At 37.3% G+C, this 12592-nt stretch overlaps 1 protein-coding gene across 1 annotated transcript in view; it reads left to right on the forward strand.

Moving 5' to 3' along the window:
- The window catches only part of LOC137391791 (uncharacterized), a 42933-nt gene that overhangs the window by 20248 nt on the left and 10093 nt on the right, over positions 1-12592 (forward strand). The gene's annotated exons all lie outside the window — the stretch shown is intronic.

The following is a 12592-nucleotide window of genomic DNA, read 5'->3' on the forward strand; positions in this document are numbered from 1 at the left end:
TATTGACATATATTGTTATTGGCATCGACTGTGTTACACGCTTCTATTGACATATATTGTTATTGGCATCGGCTGTGTTACATGCTTCTATTGACATATATTGTTATTGGCATCGGCTGTGTTACACGCCTCTGTTGACATATATTGTTATTGGCATCGACTGTGTTACACGCTTCTATTAACATATATTGTTATTGGCATCGGCTGTGTTACACGTGCCTATTGACATATATTGTTATTGGCATCGGCTGTGTTACACGCCTCTATTGACATATATTGTTATTGGCATCGGCTGTGTTACATGCTTCTATTGACATATATTGTTATTGACATCGGCTGTGTTAAATGCCTCTATTGACATATATTGTTATTGGCATCGGCTGTGTTACATGCTTCTATTAACATATATTGTTATTGGCATCGACTGTGTTACACGCTTCTATTGACATATATTGTTATTGGCATCGACTGTGTTACACGCGTCTATTGACATATATTGTTATTGACATCGGCTGTGTTACATGCTTCTATTAACATATATTGTTATTGGCATCGACTGTGTTACATGCTTCTATTGACATATATTGTTATTGGCATCGGCTGTGTTACATGCTTCTATTGACATATATTGTTATTGGCATCGGCTGTGTTACATGCTTCTATTAACATATATTGTTATTGGCATCGACTGTGTTACACGCGTCTATTGACATATATTGTTATTGGCATCGGCTGTGTTACACGCCTCTATTGATATATATTGTTATTGGCATCGGCTGTGTTAAATGCCTCTATTGACATATATTGTTATTGGCATCGGCTGTGTTACATGCCTCTATTGACATATATTGTTATTGACATCGGCTGTGTTACATGCCTCTATTGACATATATTGTTATTGACATCGGCTGTGTTACATGCTTCTATTAACATATATTGTTATTGGCATCGACTGTGTTACACGCTTCTATTGACATATATTGTTATTGGCATCGACTGTGTTACACGCGTCTATTGACATATATTGTTATTGACATCGGCTGTGTTACATGCTTCTATTAACATATATTGTTATTGGCATCGACTGTGTTACACGCCTCTATTGACATATATTGTTATTGGCATTGGCTGTGTTACATGCTTCTATTGACATATATTGTTATTGGCATCGGCTGTGTTACACGCTTCTATTGACATATATTGTTATTGGCATCGGCTGTGTTACATGCTTCTATTGATATATATTGTTATTGGCATCGGCTGTGTTACATGCCTCTATTGACATATATTGTTATTGGCATCGGCTGTGTTAAATGCCTCTATTGACATATATTGTTATTGGCATCGGCTGTGTTACATGCTTCTATTAACATATATTGTTATTGGCATCGGCTGTGTTACATGCTTCTATTGACATATATTGTTATTGGCATCGGCTGTGTTACATGCTTCTATTGACATATATTGTTATTGGCATCGACTGTGTTACACGCCTCTATTGACATATATTGTTATTGGCATCGGCTGTGTTACACGCCTCTATTGACATATATTGTTATTGGCATTGGCTGTGTTACACGTGCCTATTGACATATATTGTTATTGGCATCGGCTGTGTTACATGCTTCTATTGACATATATTGTTATTGGCATCGGCTGTGTTACATGCTTCTATTGACATATATTGTTATTGGCATCGGCTGTGTTACATGCTTCTATTAACATATATTGTTATTGGCATCGACTGTGTTACACGCGTCTATTGACATATATTGTTATTGGCATCGGCTGTGTTACACGCCTCTATTGACATATATTGTTATTGGCATCGGCTGTGTTACACGCCTCTATTGACATATATTGTTATTGGCATCGGCTGTGTTACATGCCTCTATTGACATATATTGTTATTGGCATCGGCTGTGTTACATGCTTCTATTAACATATATTGTTATTGGCATCGGCTGTGTTACATGCCTCTATTGACTTATATTGTTATTGGCATCGGCTGTGTTAAATGCCTCTATTGACTTATATTGTTATTGGCATCGGCTGTGTTACACGCCTCTATTGACATATATTGTTATTGGCATCGACTGTGTTACACGCGTCTATTGACATATATTGTTATTGGCATCGGCTGTGTTACACGCCTCTATTGACATATATTGTTATTGGCATCGGCTGTGTTACACGCCTCTATTGACATATATTGTTATTGGCATCGGCTGTGTTACATGCCTCTATTGACATATATTGTTATTGGCATCGGCTGTGTTACATGCTTCTATTAACATATATTGTTATTGGCATCGGCTGTGTTACATGCCTCTATTGACTTATATTGTTATTGGCATCGGCTGTGTTAAATGCTTCTATTGACATATATTGTTATTGGCATCGGCTGTGTTACACGCCTCTATTGACATATATTGTTATTGGCATCGGCTGTGTTACATGCCTCTATTGACATATATTGTTATTGGCATCGGCTGTGTTACATGCTTCTATTGACATATATTGTTATTGGCATCGGCTGTGTTACATGCTTCTATTGACATATATTGTTATTGGCATCGGCTGTGTTACATGCTTCTATTAACATATATTGTTATTGGCATCGGCTGTGTTACATGCCTCTATTGACATATATTGTTATTGGCATCGGCTGTGTTACATGCTTCTATTGACATATATTGTTATTGGCATCGGCTGTGTTACATGCTTCTATTGACATATATTGTTATTGGCATCGGCTGTGTTACACGCCTCTATTGACATATATTGTTATTGGCATCGGCTGTGTTACACGCCTCTATTGACATATATTGTTATTGGCATCGGCTGTGTTACATGCCTCTATTGACTTATATTGTTATTGGCATCGGCTGTGTTACATGCCTCTATTGACATATATTGTTATTGGCATCGGCTGTGTTACATGCCTCTATTGACATATATTGTTATTGGCATCGGCTGTGTTACATGCTTCTATTGACATATATTGTTATTGGCATCGACTGTGTTACACGCGTCTATTGACATATATTGTTATTGGCATCGGCTGTGTTACATGCTTCTATTGACATATATTGTTATTGGCATCGGCTGTGTTACACGCTTCTATTGACATATATTGTTATTGGCATTGGCTGTGTTACATGCTTCTATTGACATATATTGTTATTGGCATCGGCTGTGTTACATGCTTCTATTGACATATATTGTTATTGGCATCGGCTGTGTTACACGCCTCTATTGACATATATTGTTATTGGCATCGGCTGTGTTACATGCTTCTATTGACATATATTGTTATTGGCATCGGCTGTGTTACATGCTTCTATTGACATATATTGTTATTGGCATCGGCTGTGTTACATGCTTCTATTGACATATATTGTTATTGGCATCGACTGTGTTACACGCGTCTATTGACATATATTGTTATTGGCATCGGCTGTGTTACACGCTTCTATTGACATATATTGTTATTGGCATCGGCTGTGTTACACGCCTCTATTGACATATATTGTTATTGGCATCGGCTGTGTTACATGCCTCTATTGACATATATTGTTATTGGCATCGGCTGTGTTACACGCCTCTATTGACATATATTGTTATTGGCATCGGCTGTGTTACACGTGCCTATTGACATATATTGTTATTGGCATCGGCTGTGTTACATGCCTCTATTGACATATATTGTTATTGGCATCGGCTGTGTTACATGCTTCTATTGACTTATATTGTTATTGGCATCGGCTGTGTTAAATGCCTCTATTGACATATATTGTTATTGGCATCGGCTGTGTTACACGCCTCTATTGACATATATTGTTATTGGCATCGGCTGTGTTACATGCTTCTATTGACATATATTGTTATTGGCATCGACTGTGTTACACGCCTCTATTGACATATATTGTTATTGGCATCGGCTGTGTTACATGCTTCTATTGACATATATTGTTATTGGCATCGACTGTGTTAAATGCCTCTATTGACATATATTGTTATTGGCATCGGCTGTGTTACACGCCTCTATTGACATATATTGTTATTGGCATCGGCTGTGTTACATGCCTCTATTGACATATATTGTTATTGGCATCGGCTGTGTTACATGCTTCTATTGACTTATATTGTTATTGGCATCGGCTGTGTTAAATGCCTCTATTGACATATATTGTTATTGGCATCGGCTGTGTTACACGCCTCTATTGATATATATTGTTATTGGCATCGGCTGTGTTAAATGCCTCTATTAACATATATTGTTATTGGCATCGGCTGTGTTACACGCCTCTGTTGACATATATTGTTATTGACATCGGCTGTGTTACACGCTTCTATTGACATGTATTGTTATTGGCATCGGCTGTGTTACATGCTTCTATTAACATATATTGTTATTGGCATCGGCTGTGTTAAATGCCTCTATTGACATATATTTTGTATTTGCTCGTAGTTGTTGAAATAAAACTTCAAGTGTATTTTCAGATACATCGCTACAGATGTCACAAATGCTTTAAAGATAGGTTGATTAGCATTTGTCATATTTCTTTCCTCTAAATCCTGTGTAAATGTATTAGTACCCGATGCTGATGACTGGTTAAAGTAGAGACAGTATATTAATCACTTATAAACAGCCTGTGTGTTAATTGTATCACACTCCATAAGTCAATTTCATTAAGTCACACAAGAGCAGATTTATCATTTATATATACATAGCCTATATACATATCTATATATACATAAATCTCAATGTTTGTATAGATACTGCTAGTAATAGTATAGACACTGCTAGTAATGGTACAGACACTGCTAGTAATGATATAGACACTGCTAGTAATGACATAGACACTGCTAGTAATGGCATAGACACTGCGAGTACTGGTATAGATACTGCTAGTAATGGCATAGATAGTGCTAGTAATTGTATAGACACTGCTAGTAATGGCCTAGACTCTGCTAGTAATGATATAGACACTGCTAGTAATGGCATAGACACTGCTAGTAATGGCATAGACACTGCAAGAGTAATGGTATAGATAGTGCTAGTAATTGTATAGACACTGCTAGTAATGGTATAAGCACTGCTAATAATAATAGGCAAATCAGCATTTAGTATCATAAGAAAAGAGTTGATCAGATCAATATTTAGTTTACTGCATCATCATATGAAACATTCATTCATTCGAAATAATAAATAATGCTACTTGTTCAAAAGTAAATGGTCCCATAAAGGTTAATTTTAAAAAGATATATGCCTATTTTAGTAATAGCACGGCTACTGGCATCTAGTTTATAATAAATAAATAAATGTGTGTTTTAATAATAGCATGAGCATCTAGTACATTAAACTTTTGCAAAAATTCGCTATTAGTAGGCTAGACTAACGCATGAGTTGCTTCGCCTCTACTTCCATTGCAATTACTAAACTAGTAATCTGGAGTTTCAGTTAATCCACTTACCAAGAAAAACATCTGATATTCTTGTTGCAAAACTTTCTGGTAAACCTCCTGATCTTTTGTTTTTTGTTTGCTCACAAAGAATGATTGGGGCCATGTATTAACATGGCATCTCATGTTATTTCTGGTGTTTGATACAAACAACTATGTGGTTCTGGGAGAAAGCTTGTTAGTTGATGGTTCAGCAGTATTATACAGGCCGTGATGAAATTACTATGTAAGGCCAACAAAAAGATTTTTTTTTATTTTTGTAGAATTGTAGAAGATGCATTTTAATGCAACTTCTACAATTCTACAAAAATATACATACACATGCCAACCATACTACCTGTCAGTATATATGATCTAGCAGGTGTTCTGTGTCCGAAATTACTTGAACGAAGTCAGACTGAATCACCATGGTGGAGTTCAGAAAATGAGTAGAGAATAATGAGTAGAGAGTCATATCCGTGACAAAGGATATGCGTAGGCTCACTCTTGCAATTATAAAAAGGAAGTCTTTGAATGAGGATAAAAAGTGAGACCTCAGCAATCAGCGTAAGTAGAATGGCCATAACTAAGGAAGAAAAAGCAAAAAAGTCTATTGCAAACTCACAACACAAAGGAAGCAGACTAGTTGGTCAACAGTGTATGTGGAACTTCTGTAAGATATTGGTATTGAGTGAGGTCATTTGAAAGACTCGATATGGATACTTACTGCGTAGATCCAGCAGTTTCACATAAGGGCTGTGTTTAGCTTTTCGTTCTAACTTTCCTCACAATTTAATACATTTCAACTTTTCATTTTAGCTGTTTATTTTAACCATTCTACATTTCTTATAACTTTTTCCCAATTACAAAGAGCAAAACTGTATAACTTGTTATGATTAGCAATAAAGGTTCAACAGCATTGGACTAGTCAAACACATGCCGTGATTAGGATTACCACACTAGATTTTCAGAGAATATCTGTAACTTATAACTGACATGGGCCCTGAGGTACAGTCCACTTCACTAGTAAAGCATGAACAGCATATCTGTAGTAAGTCTACGCGTTATTGAACAGCCCATCCGTGCGCAGTATCTCTTATAGTTTATACCAACAATTAGTTGCTTCTCAAAACATACAAGTAATGCATTAGAGTTCTATTTAACAATGACATCGTTATACTAACACTTTGAAATATTTATTATTAATATTGCTATAATAATCTTAATATATTTCTCTATTTCCCTATTTGATATGTATGTTGCATATGAAACGTGTTTGCTCACATTGTCATATGATACGTGTTTGCTCACATTGTTTCTTTCCTTTCTAATACATATTATAGTTAATATTACTTTATACCAGTCTATGTTAACAGGTTATCTTTTAGTTGTCACGTTATATTATACTAGTACTCCGATAGTTTCCAGTCTTTATACCAGTCTATGTTAACAGGTTATCTTTTAGTTGTCACGTTATATTATACTAGTACTCTGATAGTTTCCTGCCCTCTGAGAGACTGTCAGTTGTAATAACTATTCGTACAATTTTTCCAAAATGTGGGAAGGCAGTCGATTAGCTCAGCCATTGAAGTTTTGTCTACCAAAGCAATTACCACGAGTTCGAATCCTAAAAAATGCGAGCTTTTACCAAATATCCACCTCATTTGGCTTCAGACTGACATGGCTAATATTATATTCAACGTTTAATGAGAACCATAACAGTGCTGTTAAGTGTGTATTATTAGCCTGCCTGTTCTAAAAGCAAGGGTAGAAGACAACTCCTTAAGCATAGGCTAATATATGCTTATATAAGCATTTAAATTTGTTTTTAAAAAAGCGTAATATGTTTGAACACGTTTGCTGACTAGGTTCCTATGCAAAGAGATTGCGATTACCTTTGAACTTTTATAAAATGACTTTTGTATGTAAATAGCTAGGTTGGAGTATGCTATGACTGTTGTATGTAAATGACATTTGAATGTATATAGCTAGGTTGGAGTATGCTCAAGCTGCAGGTTTGAAAAAAAATTGCTCAGGTTCTTGTCTGGCTGCCTAATTTAAAAAGTTTTATAGTGATGTTTGTATTTTAACTGAATTTCTATGAAAGATGCTAGAATATAGTTGTAATTCAAAATATACACGGTACCATGGTACAATTATTTATTAGAGAAGCTGGGCTAAAGATTTACTGACCAGTAGTAGCGATTGACCAGATAAATAAAGACTTTAGTAATCTTAACTATAGAACGAACTATGTCCGTCAATTCGAAGCCGCGCTAAAAGAGTTAGGCAAAAACTTCACTGCACGGTAGTCGAACTCCTATCTTCGGCTCAGCAGCCAAGCATGCCAAAACTGCACCACTCAACCACCTTGCTTTAGTGAGGAATAATTGTGCACATAGTTATTCCACATGACGATTCCTCACGGCGCACTCGACTGACAGCATACTAGTGGTCGTCAATTTAAATTTTACAATACTTTACGATCTTTACAAACTAATGATTCGTCAGATTTTTAATTTAGTATCATGTTAAACCATCTTAATTGTAACCATTAGATGAAATGAAAGCTGAGCATTGACCGTGTTAAGTTATGCAAACATAGTGGCTCGATTCATTTTATTGTGTCCTATTCTAATTAGTTTTTTATGTAAACTATGAATATTTCAATACATTCGGTGGCTTATTTTGCTGTAGCTGTATCTTTATCAACCACTTCTGACAACGCAGCTCTGATAAAGAATAGTGTTTATCACTTTGAGCTTTGTCCATGTTTCGTCATTCTAAAAGTTTGTTTAAAGCAACCCCCATGATAGTGAAGCATGACAAAGAGCCAGATGTTTTGTCCAGTAATACTAACCCTGTAAGAAAGGTCAGTTAGTATATTTGCATACAACTTTGAATTCACTGTAATAATATAAATGCATTATAGTTTTCACTAATTCTATGAACAGTTGAAAGCTGTGACCTCCTTGCAATGTAGAAACTTTGAATTTGTTTTTGCCTAATCTAATTACCTGTATATTACAATTGATTTGTTTTTGTTTTGAGAACATCACTTCAGAGGTTGGAAATGTCCAAAAAGGTTGTTGCCATCCATGTTGTCTCCTGCCTAGTATCCCGCAAAAAATTATTATGATAAAACACCGACTGCGGCGTTTCAGGTAGTGAGAAGATTACATCTGAGACTTGTGGAGATGTAGATGGAACCTGCTGCTGTTATAATGAGCTAATTAAAAGACGATGAATGACTTGCTTTGTCATATAGATGGCGTTTACTGTTGATTTGTTTTTGCATATTTCTTCGTGCTGTATTCGCTTATTAGATGAGCTTACACCATTTTTTTTGTAGATTTTATTGGAAAGTATCAGTGTTTTTCAATTAATTGTGATTGCTTTTGATGTTTGAGGTGATCCGATTGCCAGGATGTTTCTACATTAAAATTGATGAAAAGTGATCGCGATTAAAATGCTCAGAAGAAAAGTACGTATTAAATGACATCACTAGATGTTGTCACTGCGATAATTGATATCGGCTACTGCATTCAATTTATGTGTTACACGCCTTTATTCTGTTGTTCGGTTTATAATTATAGACATCATAATCACACTTTCGATTGATTTTAGCATTTTAATCGCGATCAAGTTTGATCGATTTTAATCTTGAAGCATACTGGCAACCAAATCACTTCACAAATAAAAAACAATATCAAACGATAGAAAATTTAATACCGATATTTTCTGATAAAATCTTAAAAAACATTGTGTGAGTTTATCTTTAATAGAATTTATGAGTGAATAACTGATTTCAATTTAAGCATGTTGTATAATTAGTTCTACTGCTTGTGGCATTGTGATAGCAGGATGTTGAGGTTTAGTACTTTTGCATAGACTACAAAAAGTATTATGAATGAGCCTCAACATAAGCATATATTTCGGTAAATACTATCTTGCATGCGGTTTGGAGAGTAAACTGAAAACAAACATACACACAGTTTAATGTTTCCCTATTGAAAATGTTTTAGAATTTTTTGAAAGTCGGCCATGACAGTCTAGCGTGAGCAATCCCTTGACGATCTTGTATGCTGTCTCCTCTGATTACTGCAAGCTGAACCTGTTTATGCTCGTAAGAGCATTGTCACACAAACAATGGCTCCATGGCTAAACATGTCCGAGCCCAGTGACAAGGAACTTTGATGACTGGAGACATGCCCAATTGCAGAGAGCAATATAGGTTGAATGTTATTCCTGTCACCACCAATGGCCTTTTTGGGAATTGAACTCCAACCTATCGTTTGAAATTCGGGCGGTAGAGACCAATAGGGCATGACTGCTCTCAAATTTTTGTATGTCAAACAATTGTTTAATTGCACAATTAAAAATAAATAGTTAAGCAAATGGCATCTGAAACCTCCATTAACAGCTCCAGTTGATCTTTTACTCATAGAGAAGATAATTCCTATACCTTACCATCTCAATGCAAAAGCGCTATTTTTATTGACCATAGGAAAGCATTGAATCTCTTCTGCCAGTCACTTAAGTTCAAGGGATTTACATAGTTATGAGAGATTAGCCCTAAAAGGCCATCAATCTATTTAGCTTAATAAAATCTAGGATTGATAGCTAGCGCACTCGGGTGAAATAGGATGATATATTAGGATTCAGACAAACATGGGGATTAAATGTTTCACCTCGACGGCAAATCTGACCTCATAATGACGGCACACCCACATACACGAGTGACTGACAAATCAGAGAGAGGTATGACAGCGACAGTCGAGTCAGATATAAAGCCTACATCTCGCTGAGAATCCTCAGACTTGTTCTCACAGTTGAGACAGCTTTTTTCATTACATTCCTAAGCCTGTGTATAAACGGGCACTAGGGTAAGTCTTACACATAGGTTGTAACCAATTTAGTAACACTTGGCTACGATATGTTTATACAATTGGAGAATTTAAATTTTATAGTTGAAGCTTTACTGGGAATTGGCTGTTTAGTTATCCTAAAAGTTTTAATGATTTAGCTGAGATTGAGGTGGATGTAAAAAATCATGCATAAACAAGCATTTTTAAGATTTCATTAGCATGGAAATTATTTCATTAAAATCACAAAATGCTTTAATCATCATGAATATTTTTTAACCAGTGTAGCTATAAATATTGTGTCATATATTCAGATAAAGATGAAGGGGGATCTAGAGTATGCTGGGCATTCTCATCCCACGAAGGAATCAACACGCAGGTCACCTGTAATATCTGGAGTAGGCGTCCTTGTTATCACCGGACTACTTATTACAATAACTACAGCTGGAACAATCTTTGGAGTACATCTACTCAACAGAATTGATAATCTACAGGTAAGTCTTTCTACCCACTTAGAATTTTTTAATACAATATATATACTGTATTAAATACATATCAGTAAATATAATATTTTTTTAGTCTTTTTACGCGCATATAAATAATAAGATCTCATTAAGATAAATTATCATGGCCAAATAAATAGTCATAAGCCATGTTATGGGAAAAACTATCTGGTAATTTTAAAAGAAGACGATAAGTTGTTTTAAAAGTCTTACGCTGTTTTGATGATTTTATAAACTTTTTAGTTTGTTTTACATTGCCTTGTAGGATCTCGAAAGCAAAATACTTGTATTACAGTCAGAAAATAATGATCTTAAGGCCAAAGACGCAAGCTTAGAAGCTGAACTTCACAATGAAATAAAGTCCCTGCAAGACCAGTTGAACACTGAAGTCGAAATCAGCAGAAGAAAAAGGCAGACTAGGCCATATGACACAGCTGCTGGCAACCCTGGCTATGGTAAATTAAATTCTACGTGTAAATGACTGTTTTGCTAACTACAACATGAAAAACAGAAAGAAACACGCAGTTGTTAAATCTGTTTAAGCAAACATCACTATATAATGCATGTCTGAGCAAGTAAATATTGAAAGCTTTGTTTAGTTTAGAAATGAACTGAACTCAAAGTTGTAGTGATTAGTCACTCGCTCTACTAATAACTTATTTTACAGGCTGTAACTGCCCAGCTGGTCCTGCCGGTCCTAGAGGTCCTCCTGGACCAAAGGGTGACCGAGGAGCTGCTGGTAGACCAGGATATGATGGTCAGCCTGGTTCTATCGGAGCTACCGGTACATCAGGCCGAGGATTCAAAGGTGATCGAGGTGCAACAGGATCCACTGGTGTTACCGGACGAGGCCAGCCAGGAGAACCCGGAGAACCCGGATTTGATGGCAGAGCTGGCCCTCCAGGTGAACCTGGCAGTCCTGGTTTACCAGGTCCACAAGGATTTGGTTCTGATGGAGTACCAGGAAGAGACGGTCAACCAGGATCTGATGGACAACCCGGTGCTCGTGGAGAACCTGGCCCAACTGGTCAAACTGGTTCACCAGGATTTGATGGACAACCAGGAGAACCTGGAGTTCCAGGTAGAGATGGATTCGATGGACAACCCGGACCAGCTGGAAGAGATGGAGAGAGAGGACAGCCTGGCCAGTCGGGAGTTCCAGGAGAGCGAGGGCAACAAGGTGAGCCAGGAGTGCCAGGAGCTCCAGGATTTGATGGAGTTCCAGGTGCACCAGGTGAGGCAGGTCGATCTGGATTTGATGGTCAACCAGGTGCGCCAGGACAAGATGGTAGAGATGGTTCACCCGGTCTCCGTGGAGAACCAGGAACCCCAGGTACTGATGGACAACCGGGACTTCAAGGAAGAGATGGTACACCAGGTTCACCCGGATTCGATGGACAACCAGGAACAGCAGGAGAGCCAGGAAGAGATGGCGCTCCAGGAACACCAGGATTTGATGGACAAACTGGAGCACCCGGTTCACCTGGATTTGCTGGACAAGATGGGGCGCCAGGCATTCCAGGAAGAGATGGAGAGCGTGGTCAGGCAGGAACACCAGGACAACGAGGAGAACCAGGAACTCCAGGATCAGATGGACAACCAGGTAATCCAGGTAGAGATGGTAGTGATGGACAACCAGGAACCCCAGGATTCCGAGGAGAGCCAGGAACTCCAGGTCAACCAGGAGATGCTGGTGCTCCAGGAACACCAGGATTTGATGGACGACCTGGTGAACCAGGAAGAGATGGAGCTCCAGGAGTACCAGGATTTGATGGTC

The sequence above is a fragment of the Watersipora subatra genome, chromosome 3 (genome assembly GCF_963576615.1).
Source record: "Watersipora subatra chromosome 3, tzWatSuba1.1, whole genome shotgun sequence".
NCBI lineage: Eukaryota > Metazoa > Bryozoa > Gymnolaemata > Cheilostomatida > Watersiporidae > Watersipora > Watersipora subatra.